Genomic DNA, 18,070 nt, shown 5'->3' with positions numbered 1-18,070 from the left:
TGGGGCGAGCCCACCAACGACTCGAGCCTCATCTGCCGCCTCATTAACATGGAGCAGACGGCACGGACCTCAGCACCACAATGAGGGTGACATTAAGTGAGATAATATATGCAAAGTGCCAGATGCAAAGTGGCGCTCAGGAACGCGGCTATTTTTACCTCCATAAATGCATCTTCAGACTGTGCTGGGTTTTTCTGAAACTCATCCACTGAGAATTCCGGCTGGGATGTGAGTGCTGCCCAGGGTGGAGACTCGCCTGCCCTATGCGCCCTGTGCGGCTGGCATGGTCTCCTCAGGCAGGGGTCAGGCTTCGGGAGGAGAAGGGGCAGAGCTGCTCCAATCTCCTCAACTCCCCGTGCAGGACGGGCTTGGCCCACACTCTCGGTCCCCATGCTCACTCTGCACTGTCACTGCACTGCTACTGCCCCTCACTCTCCACTGTCACTGCACCCTCACTCTGCACTGTCACTGCACCCTCACTCTGCACCGTCACTGCACTGTCACTGCACCCTCACTCTGCACCGTCACTGCACTGTCTCTGCACCCTCACTCTGCACTGTCACTGCACTGTCACTGCACCCTCACTCTGCACTGTCACTCTGCACTGCCACTGCACCCTCACTCTGCACTGCCACTGCACCCTCACTCTGCACTGTCACTGCACTGTCACTGCACCCTCACTCTGCACCGTCACTGCACTGTCTCTGCACCCTCACTCTGCACTGTCACTGCACTGTCACTGCACTGTCACTCTGCACTGTCACTGCACTGTCACTGTACCCTCACTCTGCACTGTCACTCTGCACTGCCACTGCACCCTCACTCTGCACTGCCACTGCACCCTCACTCTGCACTGTCACTGCACCCTCACTCTGCACTGCCACTGCGCCCTCACTCTGCACTGTCACTGCACCCTCACTCTGCACCGTCACTGCACTGTCACTGCACCCTCACTCTGCACTGTCTCTACACCCTCACTCTGCACTGTCACTCTGCACCCTCACTCTGCACTGTCACTGCACTGTCACTCTGCACTGTCACTGCACTGTCACTGTACCCTCACTCTGCACTGTCTCTACACCCTCACTCTGCACTGTCACTGCACCCTCACTCTGCACTGTCACTGCACCCTCACTCTGCACTGTCACTGCACCGTCACTCTGCACTGTCTCTACACCCTCACTCTGCACTGTCACTGCACTGTCACTGCACCCTCACTCTGCACTGTCTCTACACCCTCACTCTGCACTGTCAGTGCACCCTCACTCTGCACTGTCACTCTGCACTGTCACTCTGCACTGTCACTGCACCCTCACTCTGTACTGTCACTGTGCACCCTCACTCTGCACTGTCACTCTGCACCCTCACTGCACTGTAACTGCACCCTCACTCTGCACTGTCACTGCACCCTCACTCTGCACTGTCACTGCACTGTCACTGCACCCTCACTCTGCACTGCCACTGCACCCTCACTCTGCACTGTCACTGCACCCTCACTCTGCACTGTCACTCTGCACTGTCACTGCACCCTCACTCTGCACTGTCACTCTGCACTGTCACTGCACCCTCACTCTGTACTATCACTGTGCACTGTCACTCTGCACTGTCACTGCACCCTCACTCTGCACTGTCACTGCGCCCTCACTCTGCACTGTCACTGCGCCCTCACTCTGCACTGTCACTGCGCCCTCACTCTGCACTGTCACTGCACCCTCACTCTGCACTGCCACTGCGCCCTCACTCTGCACTGTCACTGCGCCCTCACTCTGCACTGTCACTGCGCCCTCACTCTGCACTGTCACTGCGCCCTCACTCTGCACTGTCACTGCGCCCTCACTCTGCACTGTCACTGCACCCTCACTCTGCACTGCCACTGCGCCCTCACTCTGCACTGTCACTGCGCCCTCACTCTGCACTGTCACTGCGCCCTCACTCTGCACTGCCACTGCGCCCTCACTCTGCACTGTCACTGCGCCCTCACTCTGCACTGTCACTGCGCCCTCACTCTGCACTGCCACTGCACCCTCACTCTGTACTGTCACTGTGCACTGTCACTTTGCACTGTCACTGCACCCTCACTCTGCACTGTCACTGCGCCCTCACTCTGCACTGCCACTGCGCCCTCACTCTGCACTGTCACTGCGCCCTCACTCTCCACTGTCACTCTGCACCCTCACTCTGCACTGTCACTTTGCACCCTCACTCTGCACTGTCACTGTACCCTCACTCTGCACTGTCACTGCACCCTCACTCTGCACTGTCACTGCACTGTCACTGCACCCTCACTCTGCACCGTCACTCTGCACTGTCACTCTGCACCCTCACTGCACTGTCACTGCACCCTCACTCTGCACTGTCACTGCACCGTCACTCTGCACTGTCACTCTGCACTGCCACTGCACCCACACTCTGCACTGTCTCTACACCCTCACTCTGCACTGTCACTCTGCACCCTCACTCTGCACTGTCACTGCACTGTCACTGCACCCTCACTCTGCACTGCCACTGCACCCTCACTCTGCACTGTCTCTGCACCCTCACTCTGCACTGTCACTGCACTGTCACTGCACCCTCACTCTGCACTGTCACTCTGCACTGCCACTGCACCCTCACTCTGCACTGCCACTGCACCCTCACTCTGCACTGTCACTGCACTGTCACTGCACCCTCACTCTGCACCGTCACTGCACTGTCTCTGCACCCTCACTCTGCACTGTCACTGCACTGTCACTGCACCCTCACTCTGCACTGTCACTCTGCACTGCCACTGCACCCTCACTCTGCACTGCCACTGCACCCTCACTCTGCACTGTCACTGCACCCTCACTCTGCACTGCCACTGCGCCCTCACTCTGCACTGTCACTGCACCCTCACTCTGCACCGTCACTGCACTGTCACTGCACCCTCACTCTGCACTGTCTCTACACCCTCACTCTGCACTGTCACTCTGCACCCTCACTCTGCACTGTCACTGCACTGTCACTCTGCACTGTCACTGCACTGTCACTGTACCCTCACTCTGCACTGTCTCTACACCCTCACTCTGCACTGTCACTGCACCCTCACTCTGCACTGTCACTGCACCCTCACTCTGCACTGTCACTGCACTGTCACTGCACCCTCACTCTGCACTGTCTCTACACCCTCACTCTGCACTGTCACTGCACTGTCACTGCACCCTCACTCTGCACTGTCTCTACACCCTCACTCTGCACTGCCACTGCACCCTCACTCTGCACTGCCACTGCACCCTCACTCTGCACTGTCACTGCACCCTCACTCTGCACTGCCACTGCGCCCTCACTCTGCACTGTCACTGCACCCTCACTCTGCACCGTCACTGCACTGTCACTGCACCCTCACTCTGCACTGTCTCTACACCCTCACTCTGCACTGTCACTGCACCCTCACTCTGCACTGTCACTGCACCCTCACTCTGCACTGTCACTGCACTGTCACTGCACCCTCACTCTGCACTGTCTCTACACCCTCACTCTGCACTGTCACTGCACTGTCACTGCACCCTCACTCTGCACTGTCTCTACACCCTCACTCTGCACTGTCAGTGCACCCTCACTCTGCACTGTCACTCTGCACTGTCACTCTGCACTGTCACTGCACCCTCACTCTGTACTGTCACTGTGCACCCTCACTCTGCACTGTCACTCTGCACCCTCACTGCACTGTAACTGCACCCTCACTCTGCACTGTCACTGCACCCTCACTCTGCACTGTCACTGCACTGTCACTGCACCCTCACTCTGCACTGCCACTGCACCCTCACTCTGCACTGTCACTGCACCCTCACTCTGCACTGTCACTCTGCACTGTCACTGCACCCTCACTCTGCACTGTCACTCTGCACTGTCACTGCACCCTCACTCTGTACTATCACTGTGCACTGTCACTCTGCACTGTCACTGCACCCTCACTCTGCACTGTCACTGCGCCCTCACTCTGCACTGTCACTGCGCCCTCACTCTGCACTGTCACTGCGCCCTCACTCTGCACTGTCACTGCACCCTCACTCTGCACTGCCACTGCGCCCTCACTCTGCACTGTCACTGCGCCCTCACTCTGCACTGTCACTGCGCCCTCACTCTGCACTGTCACTGCGCCCTCACTCTGCACTGTCACTGCGCCCTCACTCTGCACTGTCACTGCACCCTCACTCTGCACTGCCACTGCGCCCTCACTCTGCACTGTCACTGCGCCCTCACTCTGCACTGTCACTGCGCCCTCACTCTGCACTGCCACTGCGCCCTCACTCTGCACTGTCACTGCACTGTCACTGCACCCTCACTCTGCACTGTCACTCTGCACTGCCACTGCACCCTCACTCTGCACTGCCACTGCACCCTCACTCTGCACTGTCACTGCACCCTCACTCTGCACTGCCACTGCGCCCTCACTCTGCACTGTCACTGCACCCTCACTCTGCACTGTCACTGCACTGTCACTGCACCCTCACTCTGCACTGTCTCTACACCCTCACTCTGCACTGTCACTCTGCACCCTCACTCTGCACTGTCACTGCACTGTCACTCTGCACTGTCACTGCACTGTCACTGTACCCTCACTCTGCACTGTCTCTACACCCTCACTCTGCACTGTCACTGCACCCTCACTCTGCACTGTCACTGCACCCTCACTCTGCACTGTCACTGCACTGTCACTGCACCCTCACTCTGCACTGTCTCTACACCCTCACTCTGCACTGTCACTGCACTGTCACTGCACCCTCACTCTGCACTGTCTCTACACCCTCACTCTGCACTGCCACTGCACCCTCACTCTGCACTGCCACTGCACCCTCACTCTGCACTGTCACTGCACCCTCACTCTGCACTGCCACTGCGCCCTCACTCTGCACTGTCACTGCACCCTCACTCTGCACCGTCACTGCACTGTCACTGCACCCTCACTCTGCACTGTCTCTACACCCTCACTCTGCACTGTCACTCTGCACCCTCACTCTGCACTGTCACTGCACTGTCACTCTGCACTGTCACTGCACTGTCACTGTACCCTCACTCTGCACTGTCTCTACACCCTCACTCTGCACTGTCACTGCACCCTCACTCTGCACTGTCACTGCACCCTCACTCTGCACTGTCACTGCACTGTCACTGCACCCTCACTCTGCACTGTCTCTACACCCTCACTCTGCACTGTCACTGCACTGTCACTGCACCCTCACTCTGCACTGTCTCTACACCCTCACTCTGCACTGTCAGTGCACCCTCACTCTGCACTGTCACTCTGCACTGTCACTCTGCACTGTCACTGCACCCTCACTCTGTACTGTCACTGTGCACCCTCACTCTGCACTGTCACTCTGCACCCTCACTGCACTGTAACTGCACCCTCACTCTGCACTGTCACTGCACCCTCACTCTGCACTGTCACTGCACTGTCACTGCACCCTCACTCTGCACTGCCACTGCACCCTCACTCTGCACTGTCACTGCACCCTCACTCTGCACTGTCACTCTGCACTGTCACTGCACCCTCACTCTGCACTGTCACTCTGCACTGTCACTGCACCCTCACTCTGTACTATCACTGTGCACTGTCACTCTGCACTGTCACTGCACCCTCACTCTGCACTGTCACTGCGCCCTCACTCTGCACTGTCACTGCGTCCTCACTCTGCACTGTCACTGCGCCCTCACTCTGCACTGTCACTGCACCCTCACTCTGCACTGCCACTGCGCCCTCACTCTGCACTGTCACTGCGCCCTCACTCTGCACTGCCACTGCGCCCTCACTCTGCACTGTCACTGCGCCCTCACTCTGCACTGTCACTGCGCCCTCACTCTGCACTGCCACTGCACCCTCACTCTGTACTGTCACTGTGCACTGTCACTTTGCACTGTCACTGCACCCTCACTCTGCACGGTCACTGCGCCCTCACTCTGCACTGTCACTGCGCCCTCACTCTGCACTGTCACTGCGCCCTCACTCTGCACTGTCACTGCGCCCTCACTCTGCACTGTCACTGCGCCCTCACTCTCCACTGTCACTCTGCACCCTCACTCTGCACTGTCACTTTGCACCCTCACTCTGCACTGTCACTGTACCCTCACTCTGCACTGTCACTGCACCCTCACTCTGCACTGTCACTGCACTGTCACTGCACCCTCACTCTGCACCGTCACTCTGCACTGTCACTCTGCACCCTCACTGCACTGTCACTGCACCCTCACTCTGCACTGTCACTGCACCCTCACTCTGCACTGTCACTGCACCGTCACTCTGCACTGTCACTCTGCACTGCCACTGCACCCTCACTCTGCACTGTCTCTACACCCTCACTCTGCACTGTCACTGCACCCTCACTCTGCACTGTCACTGCACCCTCACTCTGCACTGTCACTGCACCGTCACTCTGCACTGTCACTGCACTGTCACTGCACCCTCACTCTGCACTGTCTCTACACCCTCACTCTGCACTGTCACTCTGCACCCTCACTCTGCACTGTCACTGCACTGTCACTCTGCACTGTCACTGCACTGTCACTGTACCCTCACTCTGCACTGTCACTCTGCACCCTCACTTCACTGTCACTGCACCCTCACTCTGCACTGTCACTGCACCCTCACTCTGCACTGTCACTGCACCGTCACTCTGCACTGTCACTCTGCACTGCCACTGCACCCTCACTCTGCACTGTCTCTACACCCTCACTCTGCACTGTCACTGCACCCTCAATCTGCACTGTCACTGCACCCTCACTCTGCACTGTCACTGCACCGTCACTCTGCACTGTCACTGCACTGTCACTGCACCCTCACTCTGCACTGTCTCTACACCCTCACTCTGCACTGTCACTCTGCACCCTCACTCTGCACTGTCACTGCACTGTCACTCTGCACTGTCACTGCACTGTCACTGTACCCTCACTCTGCACTGTCTCTACACCCTCACTCTGCACTGTCACTGCACCCTCACTCTGCACTGTCACTGCACCCTCACTCTGCACTGTCACTGCACTGTCACTGCACCCTCACTCTGCACTGTCTCTACACCCTCACTCTGCACTGTCACTGCACTGTCACTGCACCCTCACTCTGCACTGTCTCTACACCCTCACTCTGCACTGTCAGTGCACCCTCACTCTGCACTGTCACTCTGCACTGTCACTCTGCACTGTCACTGCACCCTCACTCTGCACTGTCACTGCACTGTCACTGCACCCTCACTCTGCACCGTCACTCTGCACTGTCACTCTGCACCCTCACTGCACTGTCACTGCACCGTCACTCTGCACTGTCACTGCACCGTCACTCTGCACTGTCACTCTGCACTGCCACTGCACCCTCACTCTGCACTGTCTCTACACCCTCACTCTGCACTGCCACTGCACCCTCACTCTGCACTGTCACTGCACCCTCACTCTGCACTGTCACTGCACCGTCACTCTGCACTGTCACTGCACCGTCACTCTGCACTGTCTCTGCACCCTCACTCTGAACTGTCACTCTGCACTTTCTCTGTGCCCTCACTCTGCACTGTCACTCTGCACTGTCACTCTGCACCCTCACTCTGCACTGTCACTGCACCCTCACTCTCCACTGTCACTCTGCACTGTCACTGCACCCTCACTCTGCACTGTCTCTGCACCCTCACTCTGCACTGTCACTCTGCACTGTCACTGCACTGTCACTGCACCTTCACTCTGCACTGTCTCTGCACCCTCACTCTGCACTGTCACTCTTCACTGTCACTGCACCCTCACTCTGCACTGTCACTCTGCACTGTCACTGCACCCTCACTCTCCACTGTCACTGAACTCTCACTGCACTGTCTCTCTGCACTGTTACTGCACTGGGGGCTCCAGTTTGTTTGGTGTGTGGGTGCCCCTGGGTCCTGCTGACCCTGGGTAATGGCAACAGTAAGAGGCAGGAGGCTGGGAAGGGTCATTCAAAGCTGGTGTCCGTGAAGCAGTAACGGGTGCCTGGTTAGAGAACTTAACAGTAATGAGACCAGCTAACAGTCACGTGTTTTTTGTTACTGCTGTGACCTGGTTGGGATGTGGTCTTCTGTGTCCCCAGGGCTTCACAAGTGGGAGGCTTGGTGCCCAGTGTGGAGATGTGAACAGTGTGAACCTTGGAGGGTGGGGCCCCAGGAGGCAGAGTGGAGTGACCCCGGGACCCTCGCTTAGCCCTTTCCAAAGGCTTCTTACAACAGGAGCAAGCTTGGCCCCCACGTGCCCTGGCTGCCTGCCTGGCACGATCCCTCCCTTGCACCCAGCTTCTGCCATGATGCCATCTGCCCTAGGGTCCTTCGCAGCGCCATGTCACCTGGCCCATGCCCCGAATCTCCAGAACTGTGAGTTAAATAAGCTTCCCAGTCTCAGGCATTTTGTTATAATAGAGGAAAATGGACCAATACAACCTGTGATTCTAAATCATTTTAGGGATAAAATATTCCTGCAAAAAATTGTTGTTGGTCCAAATTCTAAACAACTGCCAGGGTTACTGTTGAGATTTCCACGTTGTGTGTTTCTTTTAAATTAGCACGTTGACATTTCTTATCCTTTAAAAATACTATTGTAGGGCTGGGGAGATAGCTCAGTTGGTAGAGTGCTTGCCTTGGAAGCACGAGACCCTGGGTTTGATCCCCAACACCGCAAAAAAAAAAAAAAAAAAAAATACTATTGTACCTGGAGCTTAGTTCTGAGAACTTGTGGTTGATCGCAATGCACGCACACCCAGCTGTGTGACCTGAAGCTAGAGGATGTTTATGTCACTTTGGAATCGTTCAGGTTCACTTCATGCAGGTGGCTACCTCCAGCACCCTTGACACCATGTGCCCCCTTTGAACAGTGGATGTGAAGAAAGCACAGAGGTGGTAAAGAGGAGAAGACCAACTGAGTTTCTTCAACTCTGTCATTCTACGTGGGCAATTGGGGGTTTATTAGTGTTTAATATTTAAAGCGCTGAGGCCAAGTGTCAACTATGAAGACTTCATATTTTTGCTTAATATAGCAAGTTTTGGTTTATGCATGAAATCTATCAGTTTCACTTTAGATTTTAATTTTATTTCAGGTTATTATCATTCAATGCTTCCCTCATATGAAGGAGGAGATGCTAAACATGTTACCTTCTTGGGTCCAGTACGGTCAGTTTGGCCCTGTCCAGGAACCAGCAGGACTGAGGCCAAGTCCCTGGGGTGGCTGGGGCCACCTCCCCGCCCTCTCTCTCAGATCAGGACATCCAAAGGACCAAGGGCCTGGAGCCAGGTGTGGTCAGCAGGAGGCAAAACCAGCATGGGGTGAAAACATGGGCACGACCAGGTTTAGATTCCAAGTTGCTGTGTAGCCTTGAGTGAGTTGCCTGTCCTCTCTGAGCTTCAGTGTCTTTACCGTAAAACAGACGACAGCAACACTTACCCTGGTGTGATTGGAGCATGAAGCAAGAAAATGTGGCCAACTGCTTGGCCCGGGGTTGGTGCACAGGAGTGGTGGCCATGGTCAGTGATGAGATTTCCCTCCACTCAAGGACACAAGGAAGGAAAAGCAGAGAAGCAGAACAAAGAGCTGTGTGGGCATTTCCGGTGTGGCCCCAGGTCTTCTGTCATGACCAGAAGACTCTGCCCGGGCTCAGAGTCCCAAGAGAATGTAGAAATGGGGTTTTCAGGCAAATCGCACTTTGGGAACCCTGTGGGGGTGGAGCAGAACCCACCCGTGTGAGTCTGAAGCCTGGGCCGCCGTCAGCAACCGGCGTCTAAGGAAAGGCCATCCTGAAACCAGGAGGAGTCGGGGGCTCCGAGGAGCCTCAGTGGCTCTCTCCCCCATCTGTCTGTCTCTCCCCCACTCTCTGTGTAGCTGCGAATATGTCAGTGACTCTCTCTGAAAGATACTGACTCTTCAAAACACACCCGCAATTCCGGCGTCACACCCAAAATGCCAACGCTCGTCCATCACGCGCCCAGGTTTCGACACCTCCCCGATGGTCTCCTGTACATACTTTACAATTTGGTTCAATTCAGTGTTTTCAAACCTTTCTTAAGATTTTGGTCACCCCAAGGAGATTTTTGTGTGCAAAAATTTTGCTTCCCTATGTAATTTTAATATCATGTACGTGCAGTGAAGTCGGCCCTCTTTATCCATGGCTTCTGCATCCATAGATTCCCTCAACTGCAGATTGAAAATGTTCTTTAACTTTTTAATTGTATTGGTTCTAATTTTTGTACATGAATACATTTATACATTTTGATAGATCATACATAAATGGAGTGCAATTTCTCATTTTTTTTCTTTTTTATTTATTTATTTTATTGTGAACAAATGGGGTACAACTTGTTTCTCTGTGCATGAAGTAGAGGCATACCATTTGTGTAGAGGCATACATTTACATAGGGTAATGGTGTCTGATTCATTCTGTTATTTTTTCCTTCCTCAATTTCTCATTTTTCTGATTGTACATATTGCAGGACCACGAGTCATGCAGTCACATATGTACATGAGGTCATAATGTCTATTTCACTCCGCTATCATTCCTTCCCCCACTCCTTCCCTCCCTTCACGCCCCTCTACCTAATGCAGAGTAACTCTATTCTTCCCTATCCACCCCTTATTGTGAATTAGCTTCTGCATATCAGAGAAAACATTTGGCCTTTGTTTTTTGGGAATATTCTTTAAAAATCCACCTATTGAGCATGGGTAGACTTTTTCTTGCCATTATTTCCTAAATAATACAGCACAGCGTCTACTTACATCGTATTTACATTGTATTAGGGGTCCCAATGTGGTTTCAGGTCCCTGAAGGGTTTGCGAAGGTTACAGGCAAACAAATGCACCACCGTTAAGCACCTGTGGATTTTGGTGTCCTGGGCCTGGGGGAGGGTCTCGGAACCAATGCCCTGTGGATACTGAGGGACGACTGTGTATCTCTTTATGAACCGCAGTCCTTGTCAGGGTCCCAGATAATTAGACTCGCCCAGAATTCCCACTCCCCAAGAAGCAGTGTTTGCTGGCTTGGGGGTGATTGCCTTCCAGGTATATACCTTAATGGATCCAGGTAAGATCCACACATAACAATTGGCTGAACACCTTTCAGGTTCTCTGTCAAGTTTTAAAAGCAGGGTTTTTGTTTGTTTTGTTTCTGAACGTGCTCATTACTCATCTGGAATTCCCACAGTCTGACTTTTGCTGGTCGCATCTCTCAGGAGTTGTTTGGCCTGATCCGCTGTCTCCTTATTTCTGGCACCTTGCGCTGGATGCGGTCAGGGCTGGATCCAGTGAGGACTGCAAGAAGCCCTGTGGATGGGAGCAGACGCGAGGTTCAGACTGCGTCCATCGATGTTTCAGGAATTTCTCTCCCTGCCCGTTAATTCCTCAAACAGCTGGACATTTTAGCATTTCCTAAGGGCTTCCTGTGGGCCCTCCTTGCAAAGTTGGAGCCCCTTGGTCTCAACACAAAGACTAGAATAAGTTTGGCTCTGGGGGCTTTGGAAAGGCAGCGATTCACTGAGAGGTGACGTCCGCCCTCCCGGCCTGTCTGTGGCAGGAGGGGACCATGGCCCTGGGCTCTGTGTGCTGCCTTATTCCTCCATCAGGCAGTCCCGAGCATTTTGCGGTGCTGCCTTCTGTCCGGCATTTGGGACGTGGGGTTGGGGGCACAGGTGGAACTTGGTTCCCGGCGGGCTGGCCTGGCCCGTGCTCTGGCCTGGATCATCTTCCCTTGCCTTGCTCTCCTCCGTGACATGACCAGCAATGTGGACTGTTGGCTTGTTTCACACAGAGCTTGGGGGACAGAGGCTGACCCTGCTGGGGCCAGCAAGCCTGCCCCTCGCTCAGGCACGGAAGCTGGCAGGGGCTCCTGGGGCGGCGTGTGCCTTTTCTGCACTGCCACGGGGGAGTTCAGCCGTGTGGGGGCAGAGCTATCCTGAGAGGAAGGGCCTGGGCCTCTGCCTCGGTCCTCCTGCTTCCTGTCCCTCAGTGTGAATGTCCCCTGGGACTGCCAAGTGGCTCTGGGGACTGTTCTGCCCTCTTTCCTGCCACTTCTGACTTCCTCTCCTTTCCTGCCCAAGATGCCAGTCAGGCCTGAGGGGAGGTGGGGCTCCCCATTCTGCCCCCCATAAGCATAGTTCTGAGCTGACATCTGCAGTTCTGCCCTGCGCCTTCTGACCAAGGGCCCAGCTTCCTGCTGCCTCCCTGCAGGGGAGGATACCGGGCAAGGGGAAGCCCTCTGGGGAGGGACGTTCGAGACACCACTTCGAGGTATTTCCAGGGGAGAGGGAGGAATGACTTCTCCAAGAGCCAGGTCCAGGCTTGGAAGGGAATGAAGGCCATCTTGAGAGCAAAGCAGGACTGTGCCCGGCCAGGCGTCCAAGGCTGGCCTCAATGCTGATGGATTAGCCGAGCTCCCCTGGAGAGCAGGGCCCGAGCCTGGGAGTCCAGGTGGGCTCAGAGCAGGGCCTTCTTCCTCCCTGGCTGAAGTCTCTGTTGGCCAGTGGGTGCTCGGAGCCAACTCTCGCTGGAGAGCAGCGACCAGGTACATAAGAGCCCCTTGGTGCTCTTCAGATTGCTGTGACCAGTGAAAGGAGGCTTCATTAGGGCGACTTCTCCTCCTGGCCTCGGTGGGTGTTGGGGTAAAGGATGCAGGGAGGGAAGGGGACTGCCATGTGCCAGGCACTTTTGAAACGTGGCTCTCGTTTGAATTCCTGTGTCACTTGGATGATATAGGAAGCCGTCTTCTTCCTTTGTCAGACGCTGGGAATTCACTGGTTATATATGTTCCAGAAACATCCTATGTTGGGTGCTAAAGCAAAGACAGCCTTCCAGATGATTCTCCCAATCTGTTCTCTCTCTATGCACCCACGTGTTCCTTCATTTAACAGATGTACCCTGAGGTCTCGCCTCAGTGACAGTTCACATCGGGGGCACAGGAGTGTGAGAGCCAAGTGTGCAGCAGCTGGGTGACCTTGGGAGTCCCTGCAGTTCCTTGACTGCAGCTTCTTTATGTGTGAGATGGCTTCGCCCGCCTGCCTCCAGGACTCAGTGAGAACCTCGCACACGGTGGTGGTTCAGTAAAACCTTCCCCTTACTGTGCCGCCGCAGAATCTCACCTGGACAATGCCACCCCTTGGGGGCATTCTGAAAGTGACGGGCAGCTTTCCTGTATTCACAAGTATCGTGAATGCTGGAACTACAGTGGTCACAAGAACATTCTGAACGTCCCCAGGCTAGAGGGTTGAAATAAAATCAATAGCACTTCCAAATGCTTTTTCTCTGCGTGCTTACTAAACCACAAGTTCCAAGTTTAGCATGTGCTTGATCTCATTTAATATTTATGACAGACTATTCTATACGATCTTTTTCTTCCTCCTCCTCTTATTATTATTGTTATTATTAATAATATTATTATATCTATTTACAAGTAAATAAACTGGGTCTCAAAGAAGTTGAGAACTTTCCTAAGACCCAAAAAGTGGTTTTCTGACTGTAGATTGGAGTTCTTATTAGTCACACCAAGCTTTGGGTAAGAGAGGCACAGGCCCTAGGCTCCTCGATGGGAGTGTTAGTATCAGTTCTTCTTGAGAATAAACAGCATGAGATTCTGCCTTAGGTTTTTAAAAGATTCTTAAATATATGTATACAGGGTAATAATGTCCGTCTCCTACCGACTTCCCATCCCCACCACCCACCCCTCCCCTCACGTCCTCTGTGTACTCCAGAGTTCCTTCATTCTTCCCTACCCCACGTCTCCCGCTATGGATCAGCATCCACTTGTCAGACAGAACATTCAGCCTTTGGTTTTGGGGCTGGCTTATTTCACTTAGCATGATATTCTCTAGTTCCATCCATTTACCTGCAAATGCCAGAATTCCATTCTTCTTTAAGGAGCACTTCCAAATTTTAACAAGGATGCCATGTGAAATCTGAGGAGATCGGGAGAACTTCCGAATGGAGGGAGGGGCCTGGGAGAAAACTACTGTCTGGGGATGACCGCTAGGCTTCTCTACGTGCCCCTGTGTGACTCACCCTGGAGCAGGGTTCCCAGCCAGCAAAGCAGCTACTGCAGCAGCGGTCCTTGAACCTTTGTTATAAGAGCCTGAGAACCAAATTGTGCTGAATTACAGGAGACAGAGGGAATGTGGATGTCTCACGGAATTGCATTAACGAAGATCTCAAAGATATTTAAAATGACTGCTACTCAAGACCATTTTAATTTTCCTGGAGGTTAATGAAAAGAGAGCTAAGTTCTGGAAATTGTACATGAAAAGATTCTGGATTTGTCTGCTACTTTCCATCTTCGCTCTGATGGGTTTTCGGCGGGTCACCCAGTTTGGCTACGGTCTCTGGTTCCATTGCTGTTTTCCTTTCCTATGTTCTGTCCGAGGATACAGGTTCCCAGGGCTTTGAGATGGAATGTGTGGCTGTGCATGGGCTAAAGTTTCAGGTCGGGGACGCTGCTTTGGCCTTGTCACACACCGGGAACTGCCTGGACACTATGCTTGCCTATCATGCGCTCTGACTTTGGGAACAAGTCACATCTCTTCATTTCCTTTGTCTTGGCCAGTTAATTGAACTTCCCTGCGGCCATTCCCTTTGTCTTACCACGTACTAACAAGCCTGACTTTTATAGTGACGGGACACTGTGTTGATGATGTTGATTTTGTGGGGCTGGGCTTGGAACCCAGGGCCTGGTCCCTGCTAGACCAGCATTCTACCATGGAGCCGCCCTAGGCCCCTGACACTGGTTCAAAACCTCAGGTCCATTTTGCCTCTGCCCCTCCACTTCCCTGTATGTCTGTGCCTCACACGCAGCATCTGAATGCGTTGTTCCTCTTGGTCCAGCCTCTTTGCATGTTAGGAAGAGGGATGGCAGAGGGCTCCGACTGCGTGTCTGATGTGTCACACAGAGACCCCCGTGCGGAAACACTCATTATGGAATGTGCTGGTCTATTTCCCATTGCAACTGTGAAATATTTGTGCTGAGGAACTCAAAAGAGCGGGGTTCATGCGGCTCCCAGCTTAGGACGCTGACAGTCCGGGTCAGGCAGCCTGGGGCCCATTCTGGTGAGCACCCCTGACCCTGCCACGGAGACGGTGGGCCAGTAAGCAGAGCTGGGCGATGGGAAGCCAGAGGCCAGGCGGGGACCAGGCTGGCTCTTCTGTAGTAACTCACTCTGCCTGACTCTGTTTAAAGGCCACACCCTGTGAGCTGATCCTTCAGCACTGGGCCCCTTGTGAATACCACTTCCCAGCGCCCCCCACTGAGGACCAGGCTCCCAGAGGAGAAACCGGGGTCACAGGTGCACACCAGTCACCTCCTCCTGAACATCCTGTGGTGGATTTCTCAGCAGTAAGGGCCGGTGTAGTGTGCTTGCAAATCGTGCGTACAGTAGGCTATATTATCAAAAATTGCAGGATAGTAAAAGGAGCACTTTAAAAAAAATAAACCTAGGGTGGGGTATAGCTCAGTGGAGAGCATTTGCCTGGCATGCACATGGCCCTGGATCAATCCCAGGTATAGCCCAAAACTAAAAACAGCCAAACCAAACCATAGCCGTGGGCTTCCAGCTAGGAAATAACTCCTCCTTAGGGCTCGGGTTGGTGGTTTTCTGATTTGCTTTTAAACGCCGACCTTGAAACTCTATGGGTGACGGAGCACCGCAGGCCTGGGTGAGACCTGCTTGCCCTGGTGCTCTGAAGCCCCAGGGTCCCATGGCGTCCCTCCTAGCAACACCGCCCGGCCTGGTCCTGAGCCGCTCTGGCCCCTGATCCCTCCCTGATACTATAACTGTGTCCACTTCACCTCTTGAGTGTAGCCCTTGCTGCTTATTTTCAAAGGGGGTGGTTTTCTTTCCTCCTTTCCTCTCCCGCTCCCTAACCTGGGGGAGATCACCTGGAGTTATCTGCCCTTGAGCACTAGCACAGGAAGAGTGTCACCTGAGGATCTAGGAAGTGACCATCTCCCAGCTTAGCCAGGGTGCTCCTGAGACCCTGCTCAGGGTGCACTGGGAATGCAGCCTTTGAGGAGCTGTAAAAGCCCTCCGTCCCCCTTATGGGCAGAACCACAGCCTCTGGGACAAGAGTCCCTGTGCTTCTCCTTTGCTAGCAAAACAATAAGCCCTCGTTTTCCTCCTTCTCCAAACCACGTCCTGGTTATTGGATTGGCCCTGGGGACAAGGACCAAGCTTTCGGTAACCATATCAGGTCAGAAGGACCGTCCAAGGTAAACCACCGGGATCTGCGATGCTGAGGGAGACTGCCCACCTCTGTGCTCCTGGTGGGATCCAGGTGCGGGTGGGTGCAGGAGGCTGGGCGGGGAGGGCGACTCCCGCACGTGGACGTTGGCGGGCCGTCGCCCACGTTTGCTGTGTCCTGCCGCCGTGGCGAGCACTGAGAGCAGAACCTGGAGCTCCGCTGCCTGGCTGGCGTCCTCCCTCTGCCACCTCCTGTGTGGCCTTGGCTAGGGCCCAGCCGCTCTGTGCCTGATTGTCCATCTGCGGAGAGGGCGCCCCAACAGCACCCGCCTTCAGGGGGTTGCCTGGCCCTCGGTGAGTGTCAGCCACGACTAGAGACCCAGTGACCAGCTGACGTGTTCTTGAGATCAATTCACTTGTTAAAATCTTAGGTTGGGCTTCGTCTAGGAAATTGTTCTCGTAGCCACAGGTGGGTACGCTGGTGACACGTTAGTCCGCCCACTTTCATGTAAACGCATGGCCATGGAGGAGGGACGGCCACGCTGTCACACCTTGGGAGGGGATGACTTTGGGCCCTGCCACCCAGAAAGGAAGCCCATCTCAGTCCCAGCGTCCAGGGACGGGAGCCTGCACAGGGCGTCACCCTTGACTGGCTGAGCTGAAGATGAGGAAACCGAGTCCTGGGTCCAGCACTGCTGGAGCCTGGTGCTGCCTCGGGGGCCGCAGCCCAGCCCAGGCAGGGGTGAGGGACGCCTCTGCCTTCCTCAGCACCGCTGCCAGGGCTGCGGAGCCTCCGCGGGGAGATTGGTATTCTGTTTTTGCTGAAGTCATGCGTTCCAGAGCTATTTGGTTTCTTTCGCACCCACCCCTAGCGGGGGTGGCTGTGATTTTCAGGCTCTGGTGATAATTAAAATTTCAAGTGAGTAAGAGCTGGAGGCTGCATCTTCTGTGGGGGATGCGAAGGGGCTGGGGTGGGGGCTGCAGCTGCGTGGCCAGGGAGAGGGCCTGAGAGGACACGGAGCCGCCCCGACTGTCCCCGCCTGGGGCTGCAGCCTGGTCCTCCATCCAGCCACACATGGTCCTCTCCAAAGAAACCGACTGTCATTCCTGACAAAGCCCTTCGTGGCCACCTGCTGCCTACGCCACTGGTTCTCAAAGTGGGGCCACTGGACCAGGCTGCATCCCCTGGAAGTTTGTTAGAAAAGCAAATTGGGGGCCCCACCCCAGACCTACTGACTCAGGAACTCCAGGTGGTACCCCAAGTCTGTGTTTGACAGGCTCCTCACACGGTCCTGATGCTAGCTCAAGGCTCAGAGCCTCTGCCCCAGCTAAGCTCCGACCTCATCAGCTGGGCAGCCTGGACCCTGGGTCGGGGACTAGACCAGCTTCGGTGGCAGCCTCTCTGCTCTGGACTTCAACCGGCCTGGGGCAGACTCCTGCTGGGGACCGGTCTGTGCCCTGGGGCGTGGCCCTCCACCTGTGCTGGCTTGCTTTCTCTCTGTACACGGGGTGGTCGAGACTTCCCATGAGATGGCTGAGTGAGGCGGCCTGCCCAGGGCCTGGTACTGGGCTGTTCAGCAGCAACCATGATGACCATTTAGCAGCCACTCTGGGCCAGGCGCTGTTTGGACGGTTATGGTTTGGAACTCAAATGACCCCCAAAGGCTCTGTGTAGGAGCCTTGGTCCCCAGGGCAGGAGTGTCCAGAGGTGGGGCCGGTTGGTTGGAGATCAGGAACGGGTCCTTGTTCCCTGGCCTTGAAGACTAAGCACCAGAGAGACACTGAGGCAAGCGTAGAGAGTTTTCTTTAAGGATGAATAGAAACAGACTTCTCCAAATAAGGGGCCCCGGTGGAGCTGGGCGGCCATGGGAGGGTGAACTGGCTGTCTTACAGACCCCAGGAGCCCC

Source organism: Sciurus carolinensis, chromosome 6, assembly GCF_902686445.1.
Source record: "Sciurus carolinensis chromosome 6, mSciCar1.2, whole genome shotgun sequence".
Taxonomy (NCBI): domain Eukaryota; kingdom Metazoa; phylum Chordata; class Mammalia; order Rodentia; family Sciuridae; genus Sciurus; species Sciurus carolinensis.
The sequence above is the reverse complement of the archived record's forward strand: the minus strand, read 5'-3'. Positions refer to the sequence as shown.